Genomic DNA, 22145 nt, shown 5'->3' with positions numbered 1-22145 from the left:
CCCAAGTGAAAGCATACTAGCTGTGTTCCTTCTGAACCTGGTGAGGTGAACAGAATGATACAGGTAATCAAAATCAAATTGAATTAGGCTTAATTAGGTTTACAGCACTAATGCTTCTTGTTTGTTTGTGTTTGTTTTTGGTTTGTTTGGTTTTTTATTTAAAAAAAAGGAACCTGCTATTATTCCAGTTCCCAAGTGCAATTGTAACAGCACATAACCTGTGCTTCTTGTGTGCCCTCTGAGACGTTTTCGGAACTCGTTTTCAGGGTACACCGTTTGTTCCTTAGTAGAAGCAGTGTATAAGTTCATCCAAGAAGTACCCACAAAAAATGGAAATGAATTGAACAGTAGTACCTTCTGATGGTTTTCTAAGTTGGGAGTTACCGAATGGAGAAATTGACCTCATTTGAAATGTCCGGATAGTGGCAAAGGGAGCTGTAATATAAATGTATTCTCACTACTTTTACCAAGACAGCTGTTCTCAGCACATCTTTGCACTTGCAAAAAGTAGGGTGAGGAGGGGGAATTACATGAATTCAGTAATAGCATGAGCCTATGTGGTCGCAGTTAGATTCTCTGTGGTGTGACATTTATTAATACAGGCACATTGACCTTGCAAAATACAAAGTCTTGGCAGAATGGTGAGAAACTCTAGGAAATAAAAGTCAAAATAAATACTGCACATAGATAGGGAATCTTGATTATGTTTGGTGCCTTTTAAAAATGGAAATGTACTTGAATTTAAGAGGCAGAGTGCTTGTGATTGTATTTTGCAGTAATGTTTCTTTCTGCATGTATAAGTCATCACTAGGTCAAAGTGGCTTAATATATAGTAGATTCATTGGATGTTGGTTGGAAGGGACCTTGTGGGATCATCTAATCCAGCCTCTTGCTTATAGCAGACCTGTCACTGCACCAGATTAGGTCTGCCCTGGCATTGTTTATCTGGGTCTTGGATATTTGCAGGGCTGGAGATTCCACTGTGTCTCTGTTGCCTGATCCAGCACTGCACTACCTTCCTAGTAAGGAATTTCTTCCTATTGTCTATTGTGAATCTCCCAAACTTCAGCTTGCACCTATTGTCCCTTGTTACATCATTTTCCACTACTGCAAAACATTTGGCTTCTTGACCTTCTCCATTGTCCAAGGAACTGCTCAAATAGTTGTAGGCTGTTGTTAGATCAACCATAGCCTCTTCTTTTCCAAATTAAATGAGCTGTACTCTCTCAGCCTCTCCTTGCAAGTCATACTCTAGGTTCATGGCCATGTTGGTAGCCCTCTCCTTCTTGAACTCAGGGGGTGCAAAATGGGGCACAGGTGTGTCCCAGGTGTGGCCTCAGAAGTGATGGATGAATAGCTTCCCTTGATCTGCTGGTTATGTTCCCTACTAATGTAGTGCGTTATGGAGTTCACTTTATTCACAGTGAGAGCAGGCTGTTGGTTTATATTAAGCGCAGGGACCACTGTAACACCTGGGTTCATTAGCAGGACTGTTGCTCATCTGGTCAGTTCCCAGCCTGTACTGGTCCGTGGGCTATTCTGCCCTGGTGCAGAACTTCATGCTTCTCCTTGGAGATTTCCATTGGCTCAGTCCTGAAGTTTGTCACGCTCAATGGATCAGTGCTACTTTCTGGCAAGTCAGCTGTTCCTCCAATTTAGTGTCATTCACAGACATGCCAAAGGTGCATTCAGTGCCATCATCAGGGTCATTGTTATTAAACAGTAGCTTATTGATTAGTCAAGCATGGATGGGCTAGCTGTTTGTGATTTACTTTCTCATCCATGCGTTACACAAAGATGTGCTTCATGATCTTTCCAGGGGCTGAAGTAACCTAACTGTCTCATATTTCCCTGGGTTCTCCTTCCAATCTATCCCAAAGATGGGTGTAATGTTAGCCTTTTCCAGCTATAAGGGACTTTTTTCACTTCAACATGATTTTCTGCGATGATAGAGAAATGATCAGCCAGCTCTTTCAGCTTCGGTAATTCCCATCCAACCCCACGGATTTGAATAATTCAACTTCTGTAAGTAAGTCCTTGCCCTGTTCCTCCTGTTGGTTGCTGCGGTCCTTCCCAGACTGTGCTGGTACGCACAGGGGTCTGGCAGCAGGCTTTGCTTATGAAGACCGAAGGGAAAAGGGGTGGAATAGTTCAGGCTGTCAGTATTTGGCCATAGGCTGAATTATCTGTCAGTAGGCTGTCTTCTCCATTCATTAGTGAACTGCAGTTTTGAGAGGAGCAGCAGTTCAGCAAGGTGTATAAGCAGACTCTCCCAGAGCAGAAATCACGGTTTTCTAAGCTGGTTACTAAAATTCAGATACATGAATTTGTAATTCAGGGACTTGAGAAGTTAGATTTATGTTTCCAACTTGCTAAATACCAGCGTCAGCTCCTGTTATGCTAGAATATGGAGCCCCAGAGACACATGCTGTACTATAAAGCAGCTGGAATAAATGAATAACAAGAAATAATTATTTTCACATGATTTGTGAAAACCGCCTACATTTTGCTTTTCATCGCTTAGTCCAGTAACAGTAAATTAATCCACAGATACTTACAGTGTGGTAAGGGAACTTAAACACGATGTAAATCTTGAAGCACCATATAAACAGGAACTTAACAACCAACATTTGTATTAGTTGCAAGAACTTCTTAAAAGCTTGGCTAAATGGTAATGATTGAAGTTATGCAGCAAAGGATAAAAGGAGTCGAACTTAGATCTTGTGAAGTTAGTATCCTTTCGCAGTCCGTGAATTGAGTTACAGCTTAGGTTCAGTGTTGCTGCATTTTATATTGTCAAAAGCTTGTGCTTCAGCGGACCACTCTGTAAAAGAGAAGAGAGGAAATGGGATCAGTATAGTGGTTGGGTTGAAAGCCAAAATCAAACTCCCCCATTTTGTTTTGTTTTGTTTTGTTCAGCTGAACTTAGTTGTCCTCAGGCATGCTGCCCATCTGGCCTGACCCCACACACAGCACAGCTCCACACACCCAGCAGCCCATCTGGGTAACAGGAGGATGAGCAAGAGCAAATGTTTGGGTTTTGCCCTTGTACGCTGGACATGAAGGTCACAGCTCGTGGTTCCCTTCCTGAGCTCCTTCCCAGAGAGGTCATGGTGTTGCACTGTCTACAGGTAGAAATACCGCCAAGAAAGATCCTGCTTGGGAGCCTTACTGCCCAGGGGCAGCCTGGTCCCTCTTCAAGTGTGGTGGTATTGGTATCTTCCCATTGTGCTGCCTCTCACACCAGGTGCCTTCTCATGTCGAGACTTTGTGCATCAAAGCTGGAGAGGTTGAGGTTTGCTGCAAGCGCCCGTTTGGGCCCAGCAAACCCATCTGTGTCTGCTTTACTTGGGTTAGGACTGCCCAGGCTATTGATACAACCACGCTTCATGTTGCATTTGGCCTTTAGGACATGAAGATGGTTTCACGTCTGATTCTTCTGCTATTTTCTGACTTCTGCTGGCTATCAGTATCTGGTATTTTTTTGTACTTACTTATGTGATTGCTAGTGGGTCAGATTCCACATTCTGACTTACAGAAATAAAAGTTGAAACTTGAACAAGGAGTTTTAAGCATAGCGTCTAAACTACCTATTGATATTTGGGTCTTCACCTTCAAAAAAAAAAAGCGGGGGGGGGGGGGGCGAGAAAAATCCAGCTTCTACCTGAATGATAGTAAAGGTTCCTGACAGTCACAGAGGACTTTCTCTATTTTCTTATAAGAAAGTAAATGCCCAATAGGTATCTTGAAGTGTACTGAGGAAAAATTTTCATCCAAGAGAGGGATGTAAGGAGGGGGCGGAGAGGCGTATAGCTATTTTATTCTACTTTAAGTAATACTAGTAAGGGTGTTTTTTCTAATTTTTCCTTTTGAAAAGAAGAGAATTTGTGATTTTCAGAGAAGGAAGGAGTGGGAGCAGTGGACAAGGGGCTTAATTTCAACAGACTTAAGGGAAATGGTGTTAATATCCTATGGGAATGATAAGGATTTTGAAAAAGGAAGAATGGTTTCCAAAAAAGGCAATTTAAAGTTTTGCCTTTGATCCCTTGAGACTGAAAAATACCAGAGAAACTGTGTTAAGTACAGCTATGGTAAAAGCTGTTAAGAGGGGACTAGATGAGCTCTGGAGGTCTCTCTCAGATTTCCATTTCTGTGATTCTAACTTTAGCCTACATCTTTTTCGCGCACCATCTTGAACATGGCTATTAATAGACTACCTGTAGTTTAGATACAGTTTGTTTATTTGGTTCTTTATATTTCAATTGATATTTCCAATTAAAATGAAACAGAAAGGTGTATTTGCAAAACAGTGACATTGTCACTGACAACATAGTCAGCAAAACACTACTGAAAGGTCTAGACACAGACATAGGTGGAGGTTAGTTTTCCAATGCCTTTCTGTATTATCAGGTTTTTTGTACATAACCACATCTGCTGATCTGAATGCATTAGGAAAAAGGATAGGAAAAGCAGCTGAATTATGCAGAGGTTAATTAATAGGAAAGAGGGACAATGAGGTCTTCCAACAGCATTTTCTAATTGAAGTCACTGAACTGGCATTTCGGCAATGATTTCTGCTTCAGAGATCAAGAGGGATTATTTATTCTTCGCAGTTTTCTGTCTGCAGCTCTCAAAAGTTCAACCAGGCCAAGTGATTTCCATCATTTGTGAACACCGTTGGACAAGCACTGACATTGCAGGGAGACCAGAGGGTTCATTTCTAGCCTGCGGAGCCAGGCACTCCCAGGCAGACTCTTTGGTCTCCTCTCTAACAGTAAGGGAAGGAGATGACTGAAGAGATGACCACTGCTGCCGTTCTGTTTAACAGAAGATGTTCATTTGAAAAGGCATCACTCTTTAAAAAAACCAAAACAACAACAAACAAACAAAAAAAAAAAGTGGGGGGGGGGGGAGACAAGACCACCCTACACAGGTATCAACTTTTTATAAGATGCTTGTGAGTTTACTGAAGCACATGCTCAACGTTGGGGTTGTACGCTCTTTTGCAGCCTTTCTCTCACCTGTATGTGAGAACGGTGAAACGTAGCTAGTCCACAAGTCCGTCGCCCGGCACTGGCCTGAAGTAGATACCTAGTGAAGCATGCAAGAAGTGGGCAAGCGTGGCGTAATGCTTTGCTAGAATACTCCCCCCATTTGCTGGCAGTTTTCATGTGAAATATTTCTTATCTCTGCTGGGTGTAAGAGGGGGGGCAGGGAAGCTTGTCGTCCTTAAACTGTGTTTCTGTGGCGTGTGGGTGGGCTTCAGAAAGAGAAGGCAGTCACCTTTCTCCCCAGTGTGGTCATTGCCGTTTAGAGGCGATAATTGAGCACATCGTTTACTTTTATGGCTTGCTCTGTTTTACCGGCAGCCCAGTCTCTGGCAGATCCTTTGCCTCTGCCGCAGGGATTTTAGGAGGAGAGTAAAAGTCCATTTCCTCCCTGTTAAAGTGGCAGGTGCTGGCTCTGCCCCTGTGCCCTGGGGAAGCTTCTGCGACTTGCTACTCTACAGATGTACAGAGCTGCCATTTTACCTTCGGAAAGGAAACCACCATGAGCCTCCAGCTCCTCCACCCCTGCGTGCCTCAAGGGTTGAATTTATGACCCGGGAGTAGTAGCAACCTGCTTGTTTTGGCAGTGCGGGCCTGTAAGTCTTCTCATCTTCCCACAAACACTGCTAACATGGTAGTCTGTCTGGAGTTTACAGGGGATACACTGGCTTCAGAAAGGATGTTATGACAGTTACAGCAACAAATAAACTTGGAAAAGCAGCAAGAAAGGAGAGTAGTAGGAGTATTTGTGTAAAGAAAACAAGAGAGGGATCACAGGCTGAGAATGAAAACCTTAGTGAATATGCCTATTAAGTTCGCATAGCCAGGGAAAAATCTCCTCGCTCCCATCCACCTATGTGCCATGGCTGAAACGGGATACCTGTGCTGGGGTGACAGGAAGATGTGACGGGGAAGGTCCTAGAGAGAGAAGCAGAAGAAGTCCTATTCCTGATTTTATTAATTTGTCGTGTGATTTCTGGGAAGATACGAAGGTCTCCGTCTTGTTTTCCTTGTTCATATAATTGTGCAGCTCTCACTGCTTTGCATTTTCAGAGACAAGTTAGTGGGAACCATGGTTTGAACTTGTTTTGTTTATAGCAGGAAGCGGCTGTGAAAACCTCAGGAGGAAATGGTTGCATTTGCCCAGGTGTGTTCAGGCAGCCAAATGCTGCAGAAAGCACCGGTGTTAAATTCCTGTGCTCCTCGGTCTGCTTTGACGCTCCATTTACGATGTGTTTCTCCTCACACAGGAGCAGCGTACCGTACAGTGGTACAGAGACTCCCTGTTGCTGTCAGCACTGGAAGAGACTGAAGCTGGCACCCCTGTTGTCCTCAGCCAGAGGTTGCCCTGCAAGACACAGCTGTAAAACGTTCATCAGAAAAAACTGAATGGTAGATCCTTAAGAGTGAGTAAAAAGTAAATCAGACTTTTTAATTTTATTTTTTTTTGTCTAAAATGCATAAAAATAATGCCATGCAGAAACGCATTTGGAAATACATTAAGGTTTCTGAGTAAATAGGGATTGGGAAGAGCTCGGAGTTTTACGTGTGGTGCTGGGTTATGGTATTTAAGTCACACTGCTGTGTGCTTTGGAGTATGTACTTCCTTGCCTCCCCTGCTGTCTGTGTACACCCCTAACTGTATTTCTGAGGAGCGGTGGCTCCAGGCTAGTGAAGAAAAGTGTCAAGTGTCCTATTGAAATGGGATTTCCCTAAGCAAGAGGCTGGCTCCTAGGAAGAACTGCTTTGTCAGGGAAAAGATCACCTGGGAGGGACCAGCTCCTGGGGCTAATATGAAGCCTGCATGGGAAAATACCTGGACAGTTGTATCAGGAAAGGAGATGTACTGTTTTGTGGGCCATGTTCACCCACTCAAGTAATGGAGCCATGCAGGAATGAAGAGGACAGTACCCTGACCTGCCTTCTCCAGGGCACAGGTGGACAACAGTTTCCAATGGCAGAGCGAGAGAGAGAACACCTTCAGGATACCTGCTGTTCTCTCGGTGATTTTCAATTGTCTTTTGCTTTTGAATAACGAATGACTGTGTTCAGAAACCCACTGCAAAGCACGTTCTTAGGTGTTTTGTAGGTTGTAGCTCTAGACTTTAAGAGAAAGGATCACATACTCAGTGGGATGCTACAGGGTACGAGGGAGAAGCTGGAGAGGTCAAGGGAGGGGACTCCAGTGTCTTGCCTTGCCCAGGCATTTGAATGCAGGTACCACTCCTGCCTTTCCACAGCTGAAAGAGGTCTGCCTGTGGAGCCCATCCTTTGAGACACATCACTTGTGCTCTGCCCAGGCCCAGCTGGGAGAAAAGGCTTGAGATTCAGTGACTGTTTTCCCTCAGAGCAGTCTAGGGAGTTTCCTTTCACGGAGTGCTTGACCAGCTGGGATATTTGTGTAAGGTATATACGGTATCGGTCATTAACTTTTTATACATGGTACAGCAATGCTGTTCCATGAACCTTGAGTGAAAGTAAGCCGTGTGTCTTCTGAGGCTACCGTAGCAGCAAATACATTAAACTGAAATGGTCCTGCTTGACATATCAAGGCACCTACAATTCTGCTGTACGTGAAAGAAGAAAAAAACCTAAACCAGTATTTGTTGAAATTCCCATAATTAACGCAATGGCAGACTGAGAAGCATGTTGTTAGAAACATAAATTGCAATTACTTGTTTTATCTATTCCATTTTTCTCCTTAAAAAGGAATCACAGCTATATGAATGCTTCAGCAGGAGAAATGCTCAGGTACTGGATTTTCAGATAGGTGGAGCCTGTAATGCTTTCTGTGGAAGGCTGTTTTTTTGACAATTTACATGGATGTGTATACAGTGCATAACACTTCCCTGGTATGCAAACCAGGACTGTAGTGCTGGATGGAGAGGAAGATGAAAGACCAAAATTTGGAGACATAGTTCCTTAAAGTCCTTTAGGCTCTAAAGTTCTAAATGTTAAAAGCCCAAACATTTTGTAAGAATGCACGTAGTTCCTTGGAAATGAGATCTGTATTTTTATTTTTACATGCTTGTATGTGTGTGCGTCCATATGTAGGTATATATAAAATAGCATTTTCATCCTCTTAGCTCCATGTAGAAAATGTATGAGTGGATAGGGAAGTGGAGAAGTGTTTTATTGGAGTCAGAATGACTGAAGGATGTAATTTTGTAATATTCTTTAACTGTTAAATTGGATGATAGAAATGAGCTGCAGGTCTGTCACACATATATACATATATATAAATGTGCATATATGTAAATGCACATATATATGCATATATGTAAATGTGGTGTATGCAGACAGAAGAAATAACTTAGCTTTCTCTAGTTAGCCTACTTCACGTGAGAGGGAGTTGTATCTAGGGGTCTCTGTGATGATTTTGAACAAGGTACGTGTTTGATGTCATATAATGTATTTGTTCCCGACCTGTTTGTGTACACCATGTTGCAGTAGTGCACTGTGCACCTACTGGAATAAGGTTTGTGATGATGACTGGGTTTTTCAAGAGAAACTCAGAGACTATCCCCCTAGAAAGCCCCATCCTCTGCACAAGGAGGGGCTTTTCATGTGCTAAGCTGTTTTGTTGTTCCTAGGAAGTAAGGCAGTCTTGATGCTGGAGGATGAGCCGGGCTTGTGGGATCATCGCCAGAAGCAGCTTAGGGCTTAGAAAATAAAACCTGAGAGCATGGTGTGATTTCTAAAGTCCATGCAGAAGACAAGTCATTACTGAGATTTGCTGATACTTTCCGCACCAGTTGTTTTTTGCATTTCTTTTCCAATCTGAGTGTTTTAATGCTAAATAACTCACAGTGATTTACTATTGACAGCAGATGTCATGGTGAAGTCAGGCAGATAAAAGTCCTCCAGCAAATTGCAGAAAGCTGAGTGTTTCTCACAGATACTATGGATAGGACTCATTTAATCTATCTTTGGATGTTTATAGTGCATTATCTGAGGTGATGCTTAATGAGGTAAGTAATTTTAGAGTGTGATTCATCTGACAGTTGAATCACGGAATCACGGAATCTTCGGAGTTGGAAGGGACCTCTAGAGATCATCTAGTCCAACTCCCATGTACTTTAGGACGATGTACATTTAGAAATGTACTTTAGGACGATGTGGATCGTGTCCTTTGTTGACCATAAAGGGAGCCTAGCTGAGTAAGTCAGTGGTGGATGTCTGCACTGCTCAGTGAACCTTTTTCTTTATATGTGGTGTCACAGTGCTGTCCAGAGAGTCCTGAAAATTTGCCTCCAGTCAGCTGTGGTCAGAGCAGACAGAGCAGAGGTGGTGCCAAACACTTCCTCACAATCGGCTTGTTTTTTCTTTTGCTCTCATGAATCTGAGATTTGGCTTCAGTCATCAGAGACTGTCTTGAGAGGAGCATCATGTAGTATAATGGAAGTGATAATTTTTGAACTGTTATCGTGAATTGTAGCTCTATGGTAAAACTTGCACATGAGCTCCTGTCTTAAAGATGTAGTCCGTGCCGTATAACCTCTAAAATAAAAATTTATGAAAATACAGCTTTGTTTTTTGGATGGATGACAGAGGAATCCCAATGTTCCTGGCTTATAATCCTTTTGTGAAGATGTTTCAAATTTCACTGAAGCTGGAGTGAACCTGATTGTTTCTAACATTTATTTGGAAAAACCTTCCTGTGTAGAAGAGGTGGGGGAAGGAACGTATGAGAGTGGTCCAAATGTGCAGCACACAGGGCTGAGCATGGACTGGCCACGCGGGTGGTGGGCCTGGTCTGGAGATTGGTTTTGGAGCTCTGTGCACGTGAAAAGAAACAGAGGACAACAAAGAAGCTAGCAAGGAGACAATAGGCAAGAATGCCAGTAGAGCTGAGAAAAAACGTGAGTGCGCTCCAGGGCGGTGTACTGCAGGAGCGTGCTCGCACTAGGGATGCTGTCCTGCTGTTTGAGTGCCACTGGTGAAAATTTCTGGTTTTCCTAATCTCATTCCAAGATAAACCATTTAGATTGCAAGTGTAATGAATTGATCTGTTTGCTGTGTGAACTATTCTGTGAGTAGTGCATACTCTGCTGTTTTACAGACTTTCCTGTTCTCTGGATGAAGAAGTAATTTCCTTTTCTTGTGGTGTAAGCCTTCACCTGATAAGCATGTGGGCAATTTTAAAAATGTGGTTCATTTCAGTGGCTTCAGGTGACTATAGAAGAGCCATGAAAGGACTGGAGCATCACTCTTACAACCAAAGGCTGAGAGAGCTGGGATTGTTCAGCCTGGATAAGAGAAGGCTCGGGGGGATCTCATCAATGTACCTGAAGGGAGGGTGCAAAGAGGACAGAGCCAGGCTCTTTTCAGTGGTGCCCGGTGATGGGACCAGAGGCAGTGGGCACAAACTGAAACACAGGAGGTTCCCCCTGATCATCAGGAAGCACCTTTTCACTATGAGGGTGACCAAACAGTGGCACAGGTTACCCGGTGAGGCTGTGGAGTCTCCATCCTTGGAGGTATTCAAAAGTCATCTGAGCATGGTCCTGGGCAACCAGCTCTAGGTGTCCCTGCTTGAGCAGGGGCCTTGGACCAGATGACCTGCAGAGATCCCTGCCAGTCTCAGCCAGTCTGTGATTCTGTGAGCTAGGTAGAACTGGCTGTTTGTCCCCCACAAACTGTTGCCAGTCTTTTCAGGAGTTCTCACAAGGTTGTACAGGACTCCTGGCAAGGATACTAAACATCTGCTCAACAGCAGGCCCCCAGAAAACACTGAAAATGTGGCTGGATACTTAGGAAATATTACCCCAGTGACACTTGTGTGTTACAATGTTGGGTCAGATGGCGAAGTCAGTTAAAACAGTCTTTGATAAATCATGTATGCAGTCAGGGCACCTGATTCATAAATTTGTAATGGCTGTAGTTACGCTAATTATCAGTGAAGCAGCACGGATATGTTAGATCTATTACATTTACTGCAACAGGAATAGCACAGTACTCACTGGCATCAGTGTTTTACGTGAAGAATTAATTGTGCAGTTAAGCTGTTGTTTGTGCCGTGGCATTTTTCAAAGATGCTGATAATTATGCATTTTTCTGGCCCCATTCAAGAGAGTGCCCAACCATTCGAAGCAGTAATGTCAGCTTTCTTCAGTGCAGCCCCTCAGGTGTAGCAACTGGATGAGAGATCAAGACATCTGCAGAAAGCTTCTGAACTGATTTATGATCCTCTTTAAGGAAAATATATTAGCCCATAGTGATTGATTTTTTGCAACTTGCAAATAGATTTATGAAGCAAGTAGTACTTGTGTATCCTTCACCATTTGTTCTGTATATATTGTCCTTGATGGGTGTTGTACATGACGGGCCAAACCCTGAAGATACTCAGTGTTCATTTTACTGCCTGCTAACGTGAACGTTAAAATCAGGGGCACGGTATATGGTGATAGGCAGGATGATACCTACATGAAGAGAATATTCTCTGTTTTCCCATAACACGTTTATTGGTGTCTGAAAATACATGAAGTACCTCGGTCTCCTTCCCCAGCACAGGAAGATTTTCCCATGGTAAGTTAGAGAGCTTGCTTCAGATGGTAACTTGGGAAAGGGTGGTGCCTGACACTGAGAAGTACCTGCCCAGGGACCCAGGTTGGAAGCCTGGCATCTCCGGGGGGCACTACAGTATAGAGAGCAGACCTCCTAGTCACACCCTGGTGCCTTGCGAGCTACAGAGGTGGATGGGAAGCCGTGACTTGTGAAAGTGCAGATAAAAAGAAGTTGTAGAAGCCAGTCAATACAAGTTTTGCCTATGGAAGATGCACCTTTGTAACTCATAAGAAGGCATCCCTTGAGGTTGTTTTAACAGGGAAAAAAAAAGTAAAAGCTATTTGTATTACAAGTTCCTTTTGGGAGGAGGAGGGAGCAGTGTGAAAGCTCAGTGGGCATTGCTCCTTTCCAACACTTCGATCCCACCGTCCTCAGCTTTGAGACCTCTGATCTGAGGACTGTGCTTGAGTTATTGGGGAAGAAATATTAACTGTCAGTGTCTAAGGAGGGTCTCTTTCCCCCTAAAGCCTCCCTCATTAACATGCTCACACCAGTGCAACTTCTGGTCTTGCCAGAGATTTTTCCATCGAGATAATCCCTGCACAGCTGTCTCCTATCGCCCTTGCACGCCAAAATGGAAGCAAGATCAGCCATGCCATCAACATTAAAAGATCTTAGGGTTAATAGCACCATGCAGTAAAGCAGCAAAAAAAATAATCTTTTGTGATGCATAGAACCCTTACCAAAATGCAGACTATTTTTCACCTTTTCAGATGATAAGTTGCTGTTACAGTCCCTTGTTTTTGTGCTTATTGATGGTATTTCAGGATGCTTCTGGTTTCTAGGCCCTGGCTGCACTTCTCAAGGATGCTGCTGGTTCCCAGGCTTGCGGTTCCCAGGCTCACAGGCCAGCAGGTGTTTTCTCTGTCAGTATTTCAGCAAACGTCTTCTCCTCTTCAGTATTTTTCCCATTGTAACCAGGTTGCCTTGAGGGCTGCTCACATCAAGAGTCCTCTGCAAATACTCTGTGTGTTTTGGAGTTCCAAGCCTCAAAAAGAAACACAGCAGAGAATGAAATAAGTAGAGAGCTGGGGAAAAAGTGATCTAGCTACGGGGAAGGGGCAAAAAAACTTCCACGGTTTTTCAGCAGGCTTTGTAGTCACTAAAGGCTGGGCTCTCTCCTTACTAGGATGTCCTCAGAGATGCTTTTAAGTTGCTTCCCAGAATCCGAAGACCATTTTCAGGGCTCTTCCAAAGTCTGCTGAGGCCAGAGGGAGGCCTCTGGCAGGTTTGGGACCTTCCCTGAAGCAGTTCCCTGTATGAATCAGGTGCAGCTAGTTTAAGCCCATTGATAATGGTTTTTCTTGGGTGTTACAGACAGCTTCTCAACAGCAGCACTGGGGGATCAGCGCATGGGTTTAGGAAGTGAGAATTACCATCCCAGCTGTGCCCCATGCCCCATGCAGTGGAATGTGACCTCCGTGTTTGCTTCCCTGCTGCGCTTGGTTTCTCTCGCCCATTTTCCAGGGCAGTTCCCTGGATATTTGTGCTTCCTCTTGCTGTTGCAGTACTCTGTGATGGGACGCAGCTGGAAAAATTACCTTCTCTTGATGGTAACAGTGCGCACCATAGCCAGGGTGCACACCGCTCCATGGGTTACAGTGGACATCCTCAGCATTTCCACCCATGTTTGTCTGAAGACGTCTCCCTCCCTGGCCACTCCATCCCTAGGATTTCATCCACTGACTTTCAGCTTGAGCCTCATTAAGCTTTTAATTGACACATCGCCTGCCAGACTCTTGCACTTGTGCCAGATGCCTAGCCATACTGAGGAATATTGTGCTAATACCATAACGTCTTGGGTACTCACAGTGTGGCTCTGATTCAGTGCTGAACTGGGGGGCACTGGTCCAGCTACCTCATCGCATCTCCCAGTGCTCTCCCAAGACATCAGCTGTGACGGTACAGGAGGGACTGTGTCATCGCTGCTGGCAGCTCCTAAGTTCTGTTTTTCTTGAAGAGGAAGATCATCTCCAATGCTCTTTTCTCAGCTGGAAAATATTTCGAAGCTGGTAAATGTGTGTTTTCTTCTTCCCTGCTTTGTCAGTCAGAGCATTTTCTGATCACTGCCTGGCTGCACATCTTTACTTGTATCTATAAAAGGTAGGATCTAGCTCAAATTGAAGTTTGTGGCTTGGTGCCGGCTGGCATTAGATTATTGTAGTGCTGTTTGCTGGCCTTGAAAAAAATAATCTATAAATGTAGGAATTAATTTTTTCTTGCTATTTTCCAGCACGTCTTTTGCAGCGTTTACCTGAGTTAGAATCATAGAATCATAGAATTGTTGAGGTTGGAAGGGACCTTTAAGATCATCGAGTCCAACCTTTAGCCTACCCTGACAAGAGCCACTTCTAAACCATGTCCCTCAGTGCCCCATCTACTCTTTTTTTAAACACCTCCAGAGATGGTGAATCCACCACCTCCCTGGGCAACCTATTCCAATGTTTAATAACCCTTTCAGTGAAAAAATGTCTCCTAATATCTAATCTAAACCTCCCCTGACATAACTTGAACCCGTTTCCCCTCGTCCTATCACTTGTCACCAGGGAGAAGAGGTCAGCCCCCATCTCTCTACAACCTCCTTTCAGGTAGTTGTAGAGGGTGATAAGGTCTCCCCTCAGCCTCCTCTTCTCCAGGCTAAACAACCCCAGCTCCCTCAGTCGTTCCTCATAAGGTTTGTCCTCCAGGCCCCTCACCAGCTTTGTAGCCCTTCTCTGGACACGCTCCAACACCTCAATGTCCCTCTTGTAGCGAGGGGCCCAAAACTGAACGCAGTACTCGAGGTGGGGCCTCACCAGTGCCGAGTACAGGGGGATGATCACTTCCCTAGTCTGGCTCACCACACTATTCCTGATACAGGCTAGGATGCTGTTGGCCTTCTTGGCCACCTGGGCACACTGCTGGCTCATATTCAGCCGGCTGTCAACCAACACCCCCAGGTCCTTTTCTGCCGGGCTGCTTTCAAGCCACTCTGCCCCAGTCCTGTAGCGCTGCATGGGGTTGTTGTGTCCCAAGTGCAGGACCCGGCATTTGGCCTTGTTGAACCTCATACCATTGGTCTCAGCCCATCGGTCCAGCCTGTCCAGATCCCTCTGCAGAGCCAACCTACCCTCAAGCAGATCAACACGCCCGCCCAGCTTAGTGTCATCTGCGAACTTACTGAGGGTGCATTCAATCCCTTCATCCAGATCATTGATAAAGATATTAAAGAGAACCGGCCCCAGCACCGAACCCTGGGGGACACCACTTGTGACTGGACACCAACTGGATTTAACTCCATTTACCACCACTCTCTGGGCACGGCCATCCAGCCAGTTTTTTACCCAGCGAAGAGTACACCTGTCCAGGCCATGAGCAGCCAGTTTCTCCAGGAGAATGCTGTGGGAAACAGTGTCAAAAGCTTTGCAAAAATCCAAGTAGATAACATCCACAGCTTTTCCCTCATCCACTAAGTGGGTCACCTTATCATAGAAGGATATTAGGTTTGATAGGCATGACCTGCCCTTCACAAACCCATGCTGACTGGGCCTGATCACCCTGTTCTCCTGCATGTGCCGTGTAATGGCACTGAGGAGGATCTGTTCCATGACCTTCCCAGGCACCGAGGTCAGACTGACTGGCCTGTAGTTCCCCGGATCCTCCTTCCGGCCCTTCTTGTGGATGGGTGTCACATTTGCTAACCTCCAGTCAGCTGGGACCTCCCCGGTTGTCCAGGACTGCTCATAAATGATACCAAGTGGCCTGGCGAGCACCTCCGCCAGCTCTTTCAATACCCTTGGGTGGATCCCATCCGGCCCCATAGATTTGTGCACCTCCAGGTGCTGAAGCAGGTCCCTCACCATTTCCCTTTGGATTAGAGGGGCTTCGTTCTGCTCCCCATCCCTGTCTTCTAGTTCAGGGGTCTGGGTGCTCAGGGAACAACTGGTCCTACTGCTGAAGACTGAGGCAAAGACTTCATTAAGTACCTCAGCCTTTTCCTCATCCTTGGTCACTATGTTGCCAGCCCCATCTACTAGAGGACAGAGATAATCCTTAGTCCTCTTCCTATTGCTAATATATTTATAGAAGCTTTTTTTGTTGTCCTTGACAACAGAAGCCAGGTTTAGCTCCAGCTGGGCTTTAGCCCTCCTGATTTTTTCCCTACATAGCTTAACTACCTCTTTGTAGTCGTCTTGAGTGGCCTGCCCTTCCTTCCAGAGGCCATAGATCCTCTTTTTTTCCCTAAGTTGTAACACTAGCTCCCTGTTTAGCCAGGCCGGCCTTTTTCCCCGACGGCTTGTCTTCTGGCACATGGGGACAGCCTGCTCCTGCGCCTTTAAGACTTCCTTCTTGAAAATCATCCAGGCTTCCTGGGCTCCTTTGCCCTGGAGGACTGCCTCCCAGGGGACTTTGTCAACCAGGCTCCTGAAAAGCCCAAAGTCCGCCCTCCGGAAGTCCAAGGTAGCAGTTCTACTGACCCCTCTCCTTGCTTCTCGCAGAATTGAAAACTCTATCATTTCATGGTCACTGTTCCCAAGACAGCCTCCAACCTTCACATCCCCCACAAGACCTTCCCTATTTACAAACAACAGATCCAGCAGGGCACCTTCCCTAGTTGGCTCTCTCACTAGCTGTGTCAGGAAGTTATCCCCAGCACATTCCAGGAACCTTCTAGACTGTTCCCTCCCTGCTGTATTGTATTCCCAGCAGATGTCCGGCAAATTGAAGTCCCCCACAAGGACAAGAGCTCGCGATCTTGAGACTTCTCCCAGCCGTTTATAGAATATTTCATCTGCCTCCTCATCCTGATTGGGCGGTCTATAACAGACTCCTACTACGATATCCGCCTTGTTAGCCCTGCCCCTGATTCTTACCCATAAACACTCAACCCCATTATCACCATCATTAAGTTCAAAGCATTCGTAACACTCCTTAACATACAGGGCCACACCCCCGCCTCTCCTTGCTTGCCTGTCCTTCCTGAAGAGCCTATAGGCATCCATGGCAGCACTATAGCTATGTGAGTCATCCCACCACGTTTCTGTGATGGCGACTACATCATAGTTTCCCTGCTGCACGATGGCCTCCAGAGTTGCCATTATGTGCTGGCTGTGAGAGCATGGGGTTGCTTGTGCTGGCAGGGAGGAGGGTTCAGAGCAAATGTGAGGAGGAAGAGACCTCTGCGCTGCCATACCAACACAGGGGCAGGGGGTCCCCAAACTGAACGGCAGGTACTGCCCATGCTGTGTGTGATTTGAAAAGCAGTGTCTCTAAAGCCATCTTTCTGGTACAGAGGTGGAACAGGGAGGTCGGAAGGCCTTTCCTGGCAGCAGAGGACACCAAGTTAGGTTGGAGTGTTGATCTGCTTGAGAGTAGAAAGGTGTAGCAGAGGGATCTGGACAGGCTGGATCGATGGGCCGAGGCCAGTGGTATGAGGTTCAACAAGGCCAAGTGCCAGGTCCTGCACTTGGGTCACAACAACGCCAGGCTGGAGAGCTGCCTGGTGGAAAAGGACCTGGGGGTGTTGGTCAACTGCTGGCTGAATGTGAGCCAGCAGTGTGCCCAGGTGGCCAACAGCATTCTGGCCTGTATCAGGAACAGTGTGTCCAGCAGGAGCAGGGAAGTGATCATCCCCCTGTACTCGGCACTGGTGAGGCCCCACCTCGAGTGCTGTGTCCAGTTTTGGGCCCCTCACTACAGGAAAGACACTGAGGTGCTGGAGCGGGTCCAGAGAAGGGCAACAGAGCTGGTGGGGGGTCTGGAGAACAAGTCTTATGAGGAGCGGCTGAGGGAGCTGGGGTTGTTTAGCCTGGAGAAAAGGAGGCTGGGGGGAGACCTTATCGCTCTCTTACAGCTACCTGAAAGGAGGTTGTAGCGAGGTGGGGGTCGGTCTCTTCTCCCAAGTAACAGGTGATAGGACAAGAGGAAACAGCCTCAAGGTGCACTAGGGGTATTAGGGTATTATGTAACCAGGGTTTAAGATTGGGTATCAAGAAAAATTTCTTGACGGAAAGGGTTATCAAGCATTGGAACAGGCTGCCCAGGAAAGTGGTTCAGGCACCATCCCTGGAGGTATTTAACAGACGGTAGACATAGTGCTTAGAGATAAGGTTTAGTGATGGTTTTTGTCAGTGTTAGGTTAATGGTTTGACTAGATGATCTGAAAGGTCCTTTCCAACCTAGATAATTCTATGATTCTAAGAAATGAGGGAAGAGCAGCGGAGGAGGAAAGGGAGTTTGTTACGGAAAGGATTTTGGCACCTTCTGCTCCCAGTGAGGTTTTGCAGTCAGCTTGGGTGGGATCTGTGTGGCGTTTTAATTGATTGGCAGGTGGCTCCTGCACAGAGGATGATGGTGAGGGACAGTTCTCCCATCCAAGAAGCCCCACTGTGTAGAACCCCGCTCTCCCACCAGCGCAGCCGCGTGCCCGCTTCGTTCCCAAGGTTGGGCTCCAGCACTTCTGTTAAACAGCAGTGAATTGGAAAGACCTCCTAACTGGTTTTATGCAAATAGGGGCGAGACATCTCATGCATGTGTGTTTGCACACAGGCACTGTCCCCTGTCAAACAATAGATACTGTTTTGTTATGTAAATAGCGCTCAACTGATGAGGGCTTGCTGAGAGTTGAGCTCCTTTGTACTGAGTGGTTTTGACATGTGTGTGCACGCAGGTGTTGGAAGAGAGGGCAGGGAGAGTAATAAAGTTGTGAAACTTCAATGAGATAAGCCAAATCAAATTGTGTTATATGGAAAGTGGTAAGTATATAACCTGCATAGTGGATAAGGGGGGTCAGGGCTACATGGCAAAGAGATGAGTAGGAGGGGGGAAAAAAAGCCAACAGTTGTCTTCATAGAAGGAGATAAATGATGTCTAACCGATGACTTGGAACTGCCTCTTTCATCTTCATCGTTGTTCTCCGTGTGTCCATGTGCCTCTCTTCGAAAGTGTTGTGCTATGCAGGTGCAACTTTGGAGGTTGGTTTTGGCGGTAACACAGCATCGCCCAAGGCTGCCGGGCAGCTGAGGTTTTACATTCAGTGAAGCTGATGGTGGAGGTCGGGCAACAGAGCTGTGGTTGACGAAGCGGTGGGGAAGCTGCCATCGCTCTCTCCCCACGTTTGCCGCCTGTGGGGCTGGCTGCAGGCGGCCACCAGCTGCGGAGAAGCAGTGACATCAGTCAGTCCCATCTGGTTGTGGTGGGATGCGTGATGAGCAGCTGTCATGCAGATGCTCCCTGGGAGGCTGATAAATAGTCATTGTTGGAGTAATTAATAGCAATAAGAGGGGGGGAGCCCAGAAAACATTTTCAGATGTCCCAGACTGTGCTGCTACTTAGAGTGATGAATCACACAACTGTCCGTAAGAAAACTGAATAACTGTACTTGGTATGATAAAACATGCAATAAAAACAGTAGTGAAAAAAAGCAGAGACCAACATATAAGCTACCAGACTTTCATGCAGGTGTCCAGTTCAAAATGTTGATTGGTATAAAATTTAACTCCACAAATAGTATTGATGTTGTTGAAAAGAAGAGTGTAAATCAAAAGCATACTGTTCTTGACTCAGTGGGGCTTTGCTGGTTCCCAGGTATAGTTCTGCTGGTCTGTTTTTTTTTTTTTTTAAATGACACCTTTGACTGTTGTTTAACTGTCTTTTGGGGCAGGAAGGGGTGAGAGGCAGAGTCCCCCCTTTCGCAAAATACGTATATTTTTCCTGAGCAGTTTATACTGGATCCATGATGGAACTGGAGAAAAATCACTTAAAGGAAAGCAGTGCCACAGGTCTTGGAAAAACCTGCTTGAAGTCAGTTGAGAGAAATGGCAGATACATCTGCGTTCTGCAGTAAATGATAAAAAGAGTTCCAGGAAACTTACTCTTTCTGATGCAGTAATTCACTCTGCTGAAAAATGCTGTTATTCTAAAGTGAGTACAATATTTGTGTTTATGTCATATTTTAAATATGACAAACTGCTTTGCGAAGAGGCTGGACAGGAAGAAGAGCATTTTATAGCTTTAATATACTGTTATGTACTAATAAGCAAAGAAACCCATTTTGCCCTGAGAGTTGGACAAAGAAGCGATGGGCAGTATTTAGACGTAGGAAGTTTTTTTAGAAAGACTTTTTTTATTATTATAAAATAGTTATGTACCCTCCCGTAACAAAATGGTCTGATTCCATATCTTAACACTGGGCTATCCTAAAATAATTTAGAATAAATTTATTACATTATTTATGTTGCATAAAATGAAGCTACCACGTGCTGAGAGTTTTTCTTGGACTGTTCAGCATCATTTATGGTGATAAAATAGAAAAGAGAATCTGGGGTCCCTTGCAGAAAAGTGGGGTCCCTTATTCTTTTTCTTTTTTCCTTTCATCTTGTACCTTGGCACACACAGAAACTTTAACAAGAAGCTAACAAAGCTATGTAAGCATTCTTTTACTCAGATAGTACTTTAACTTGGTGATTGTACTGAGAGTGACCTGTGCTCTGGCATTGCATCTTTTCCATGTAGCACAGGGGGCTTTTTAAAGTTGATTACCTCATAGCTCTTAAATCTTTCATAGTTTTCAGCTTTTTTCCTCTTGCTTCAGAGAGGAAGCTGGTTTTTTGTTTAATGCTTTTTGTGAATTTAGGAGAGGCTGTTGCCTAGCTTTTCATTATCTATGGTGTTTGATGCGTTCTGGACTTCCCTTTGGCTTTCAAAAATCGTCATTCCTGTACTCAATTGTTGCTGACATGTAGGCAATACGGCCGCTGAAGCCGCCTGGCAGCAGTTTGGAGGGGAGGGAGCTGGGGAGGAGGAAGGTGCAGAGAGTGTTTTTCGCGCGCTCTGCCACTTGCACGGGAGGGAGGCCAGAGCTATGAGCTTTACGTGCTCTGCCATTCCCAGCCAAAACATCTCCTAGAGCATCCGAGGGCGGCGTGACTCGTCTAGCTGCGGGCATCATCCGTGGGGATGCGGCTGGACCTCAGCGCCCAGGGACAGTGCTTGGCTGCTGCCGGTTGGGAATGCTAATCCACGGTCGACCTGTCCTTTTCCACGCTCCGCCGATGGGGTGAGCAGGTTATCCTCAGGGGTGAGCAGGTTATCCTCGGAAGGGATTGCCGCACAGTGAGGCTACTGAACCTGTGGGCATCACATCTGGCTGGCTTCCCCGGAGAGGCTCGGGAAGTAGGTGTTTCTTTCCCAGCCTGCCCCAGGTAAGTAATCTGATCTTAAACAAAGAAACACAGAGATGGCTGTTTCTTATTTAAAAATACATTAGAGCAAAATTCTTTTAGTTGTTGTTTTTTTTTGTTTTGAAGGCAGAAGGTTTGAATATTCCCGTGCTCTGTACTTTCCCTGAGCTCCTGTATTTGGGGGGTGATAATGAGGGATTTGATTCTGGGCAGCAGGTGCTGGCAGCAGGGATGTGATGCAGTGCCTGTAATTGTGTTTTCGTGTTCGTTTTGCACCATCTGGGTGTCAAAAGGAGTGGTCGAGCTTGTAATCGTAATCCTTGGGTGTCAGGTACCTTCCTCCTCCTCCTGCTGCGGGTGCAGATGTGTTCAAGGAGAGATGCTCTGTGCATCTGAGGCACGTAGAGAGTTAAAGCTGGCGGGGAGCGATGCCACTGCTTGTCGCTGGGGAAGGGTCCGGAAGGTTGTGCCACCTCCTGCTCCCACTGGTCACCAGTCGCCTTTTCCTACCAGCTCAGGAGAAAAGGAAAGTTGATCTTGTATTTGTCTGGGCTTCCTATCCTAATCGGACACGCTTTTCTGAGTTGCAAATAATCCCAGCTGAGGAAATGTAAAGCAGCAGCATGGGGAATGTGACCTGTTGTGCGAGCACTTGTCTGCAAAACAAGGAGCAGGAGCTGGGCTTGCGATGTGACTACCCTCCGGGAAAGGCGACCGACTGCTGCCGGAGACCTGGACAGCGTGGGAGACGTCCATAAAAGACCGATAGCTGAGTCAGCTCCTTGTTGTGCTTTTATACACAATCCAATCGGTGGAGGAGGCAAGAAGGCAAATTACATGGTAACAGCAGGGCCGCGGCAGTCCATCACTCCAGCGTGGCAGGGCGTGAGAAGCTGAGGAGGCTCATGATCTCCGGGGGGAAAGTAATGCAATAATGGAAAGGTGGCGAGAGAGAGGGAGAAAAATCAAACAGCATTTACCTTGCATAGGTACGTACCTGTTAACCAGACCTTTCCCTGGCAGCACCAAACTTTGCACTGTGTTGCGAGTCAGTTGAGGTATTCGTGTATGTTTCTAGCAGTGTGGCTAAAATCTAATGAGCATCTACAGTTTCTGCAAATTTGCTCAGAAATGTCAGCGTGTCAGGAAAATGTTTCCATTGATATTTTTGCAGTGAATATGGAAATTTCTCAGTATCGGTGATGTTGCTACTCTTTTTTTTTAATTTCAGAGGTAAGAAAACCAAGCAGGGTCTGACCACACATGTTTTAAGACACACAGAGCTGGCTGTCAGTGTATTGTGCATGACGCCATCCAGTGTTTGGGCAGCCAGGTTAGGTGTAAGGATGGGGACAAACAAGTGATGGCA

The 22145-nt window shown here is 45.8% G+C and overlaps 1 protein-coding gene across 16 annotated transcripts in view; it reads left to right on the top strand.

Moving 5' to 3' along the window:
* ANKRD6 (ankyrin repeat domain 6) overlaps positions 1-22145 on the top strand; it is a 117302-nt gene that overhangs the window by 55877 nt on the left and 39280 nt on the right. For 12 of the 16 annotated variants that reach the window (XM_074581158.1, XM_074581157.1, XM_074581146.1 and 9 more), the window contains one exon: positions 6299-6454. The gene's annotated coding sequence lies outside the window, so the exon portion shown is untranslated. Of the gene's footprint in view, positions 1-6298; positions 6466-20379; positions 20798-22145 lie in introns of those variants that run through there. The other 4 variants (XM_074581153.1, XM_074581155.1, XM_074581143.1 and 1 more) reach the window with 2 other exon arrangements.

The sequence above is a fragment of the Larus michahellis genome, chromosome 3 (assembly GCF_964199755.1).
Source record: "Larus michahellis chromosome 3, bLarMic1.1, whole genome shotgun sequence".
NCBI classification, from domain to species: domain Eukaryota; kingdom Metazoa; phylum Chordata; class Aves; order Charadriiformes; family Laridae; genus Larus; species Larus michahellis.
The sequence above is the reverse complement of the archived record's forward strand: the minus strand, read 5'-3'. Positions and strand labels throughout refer to the sequence as shown.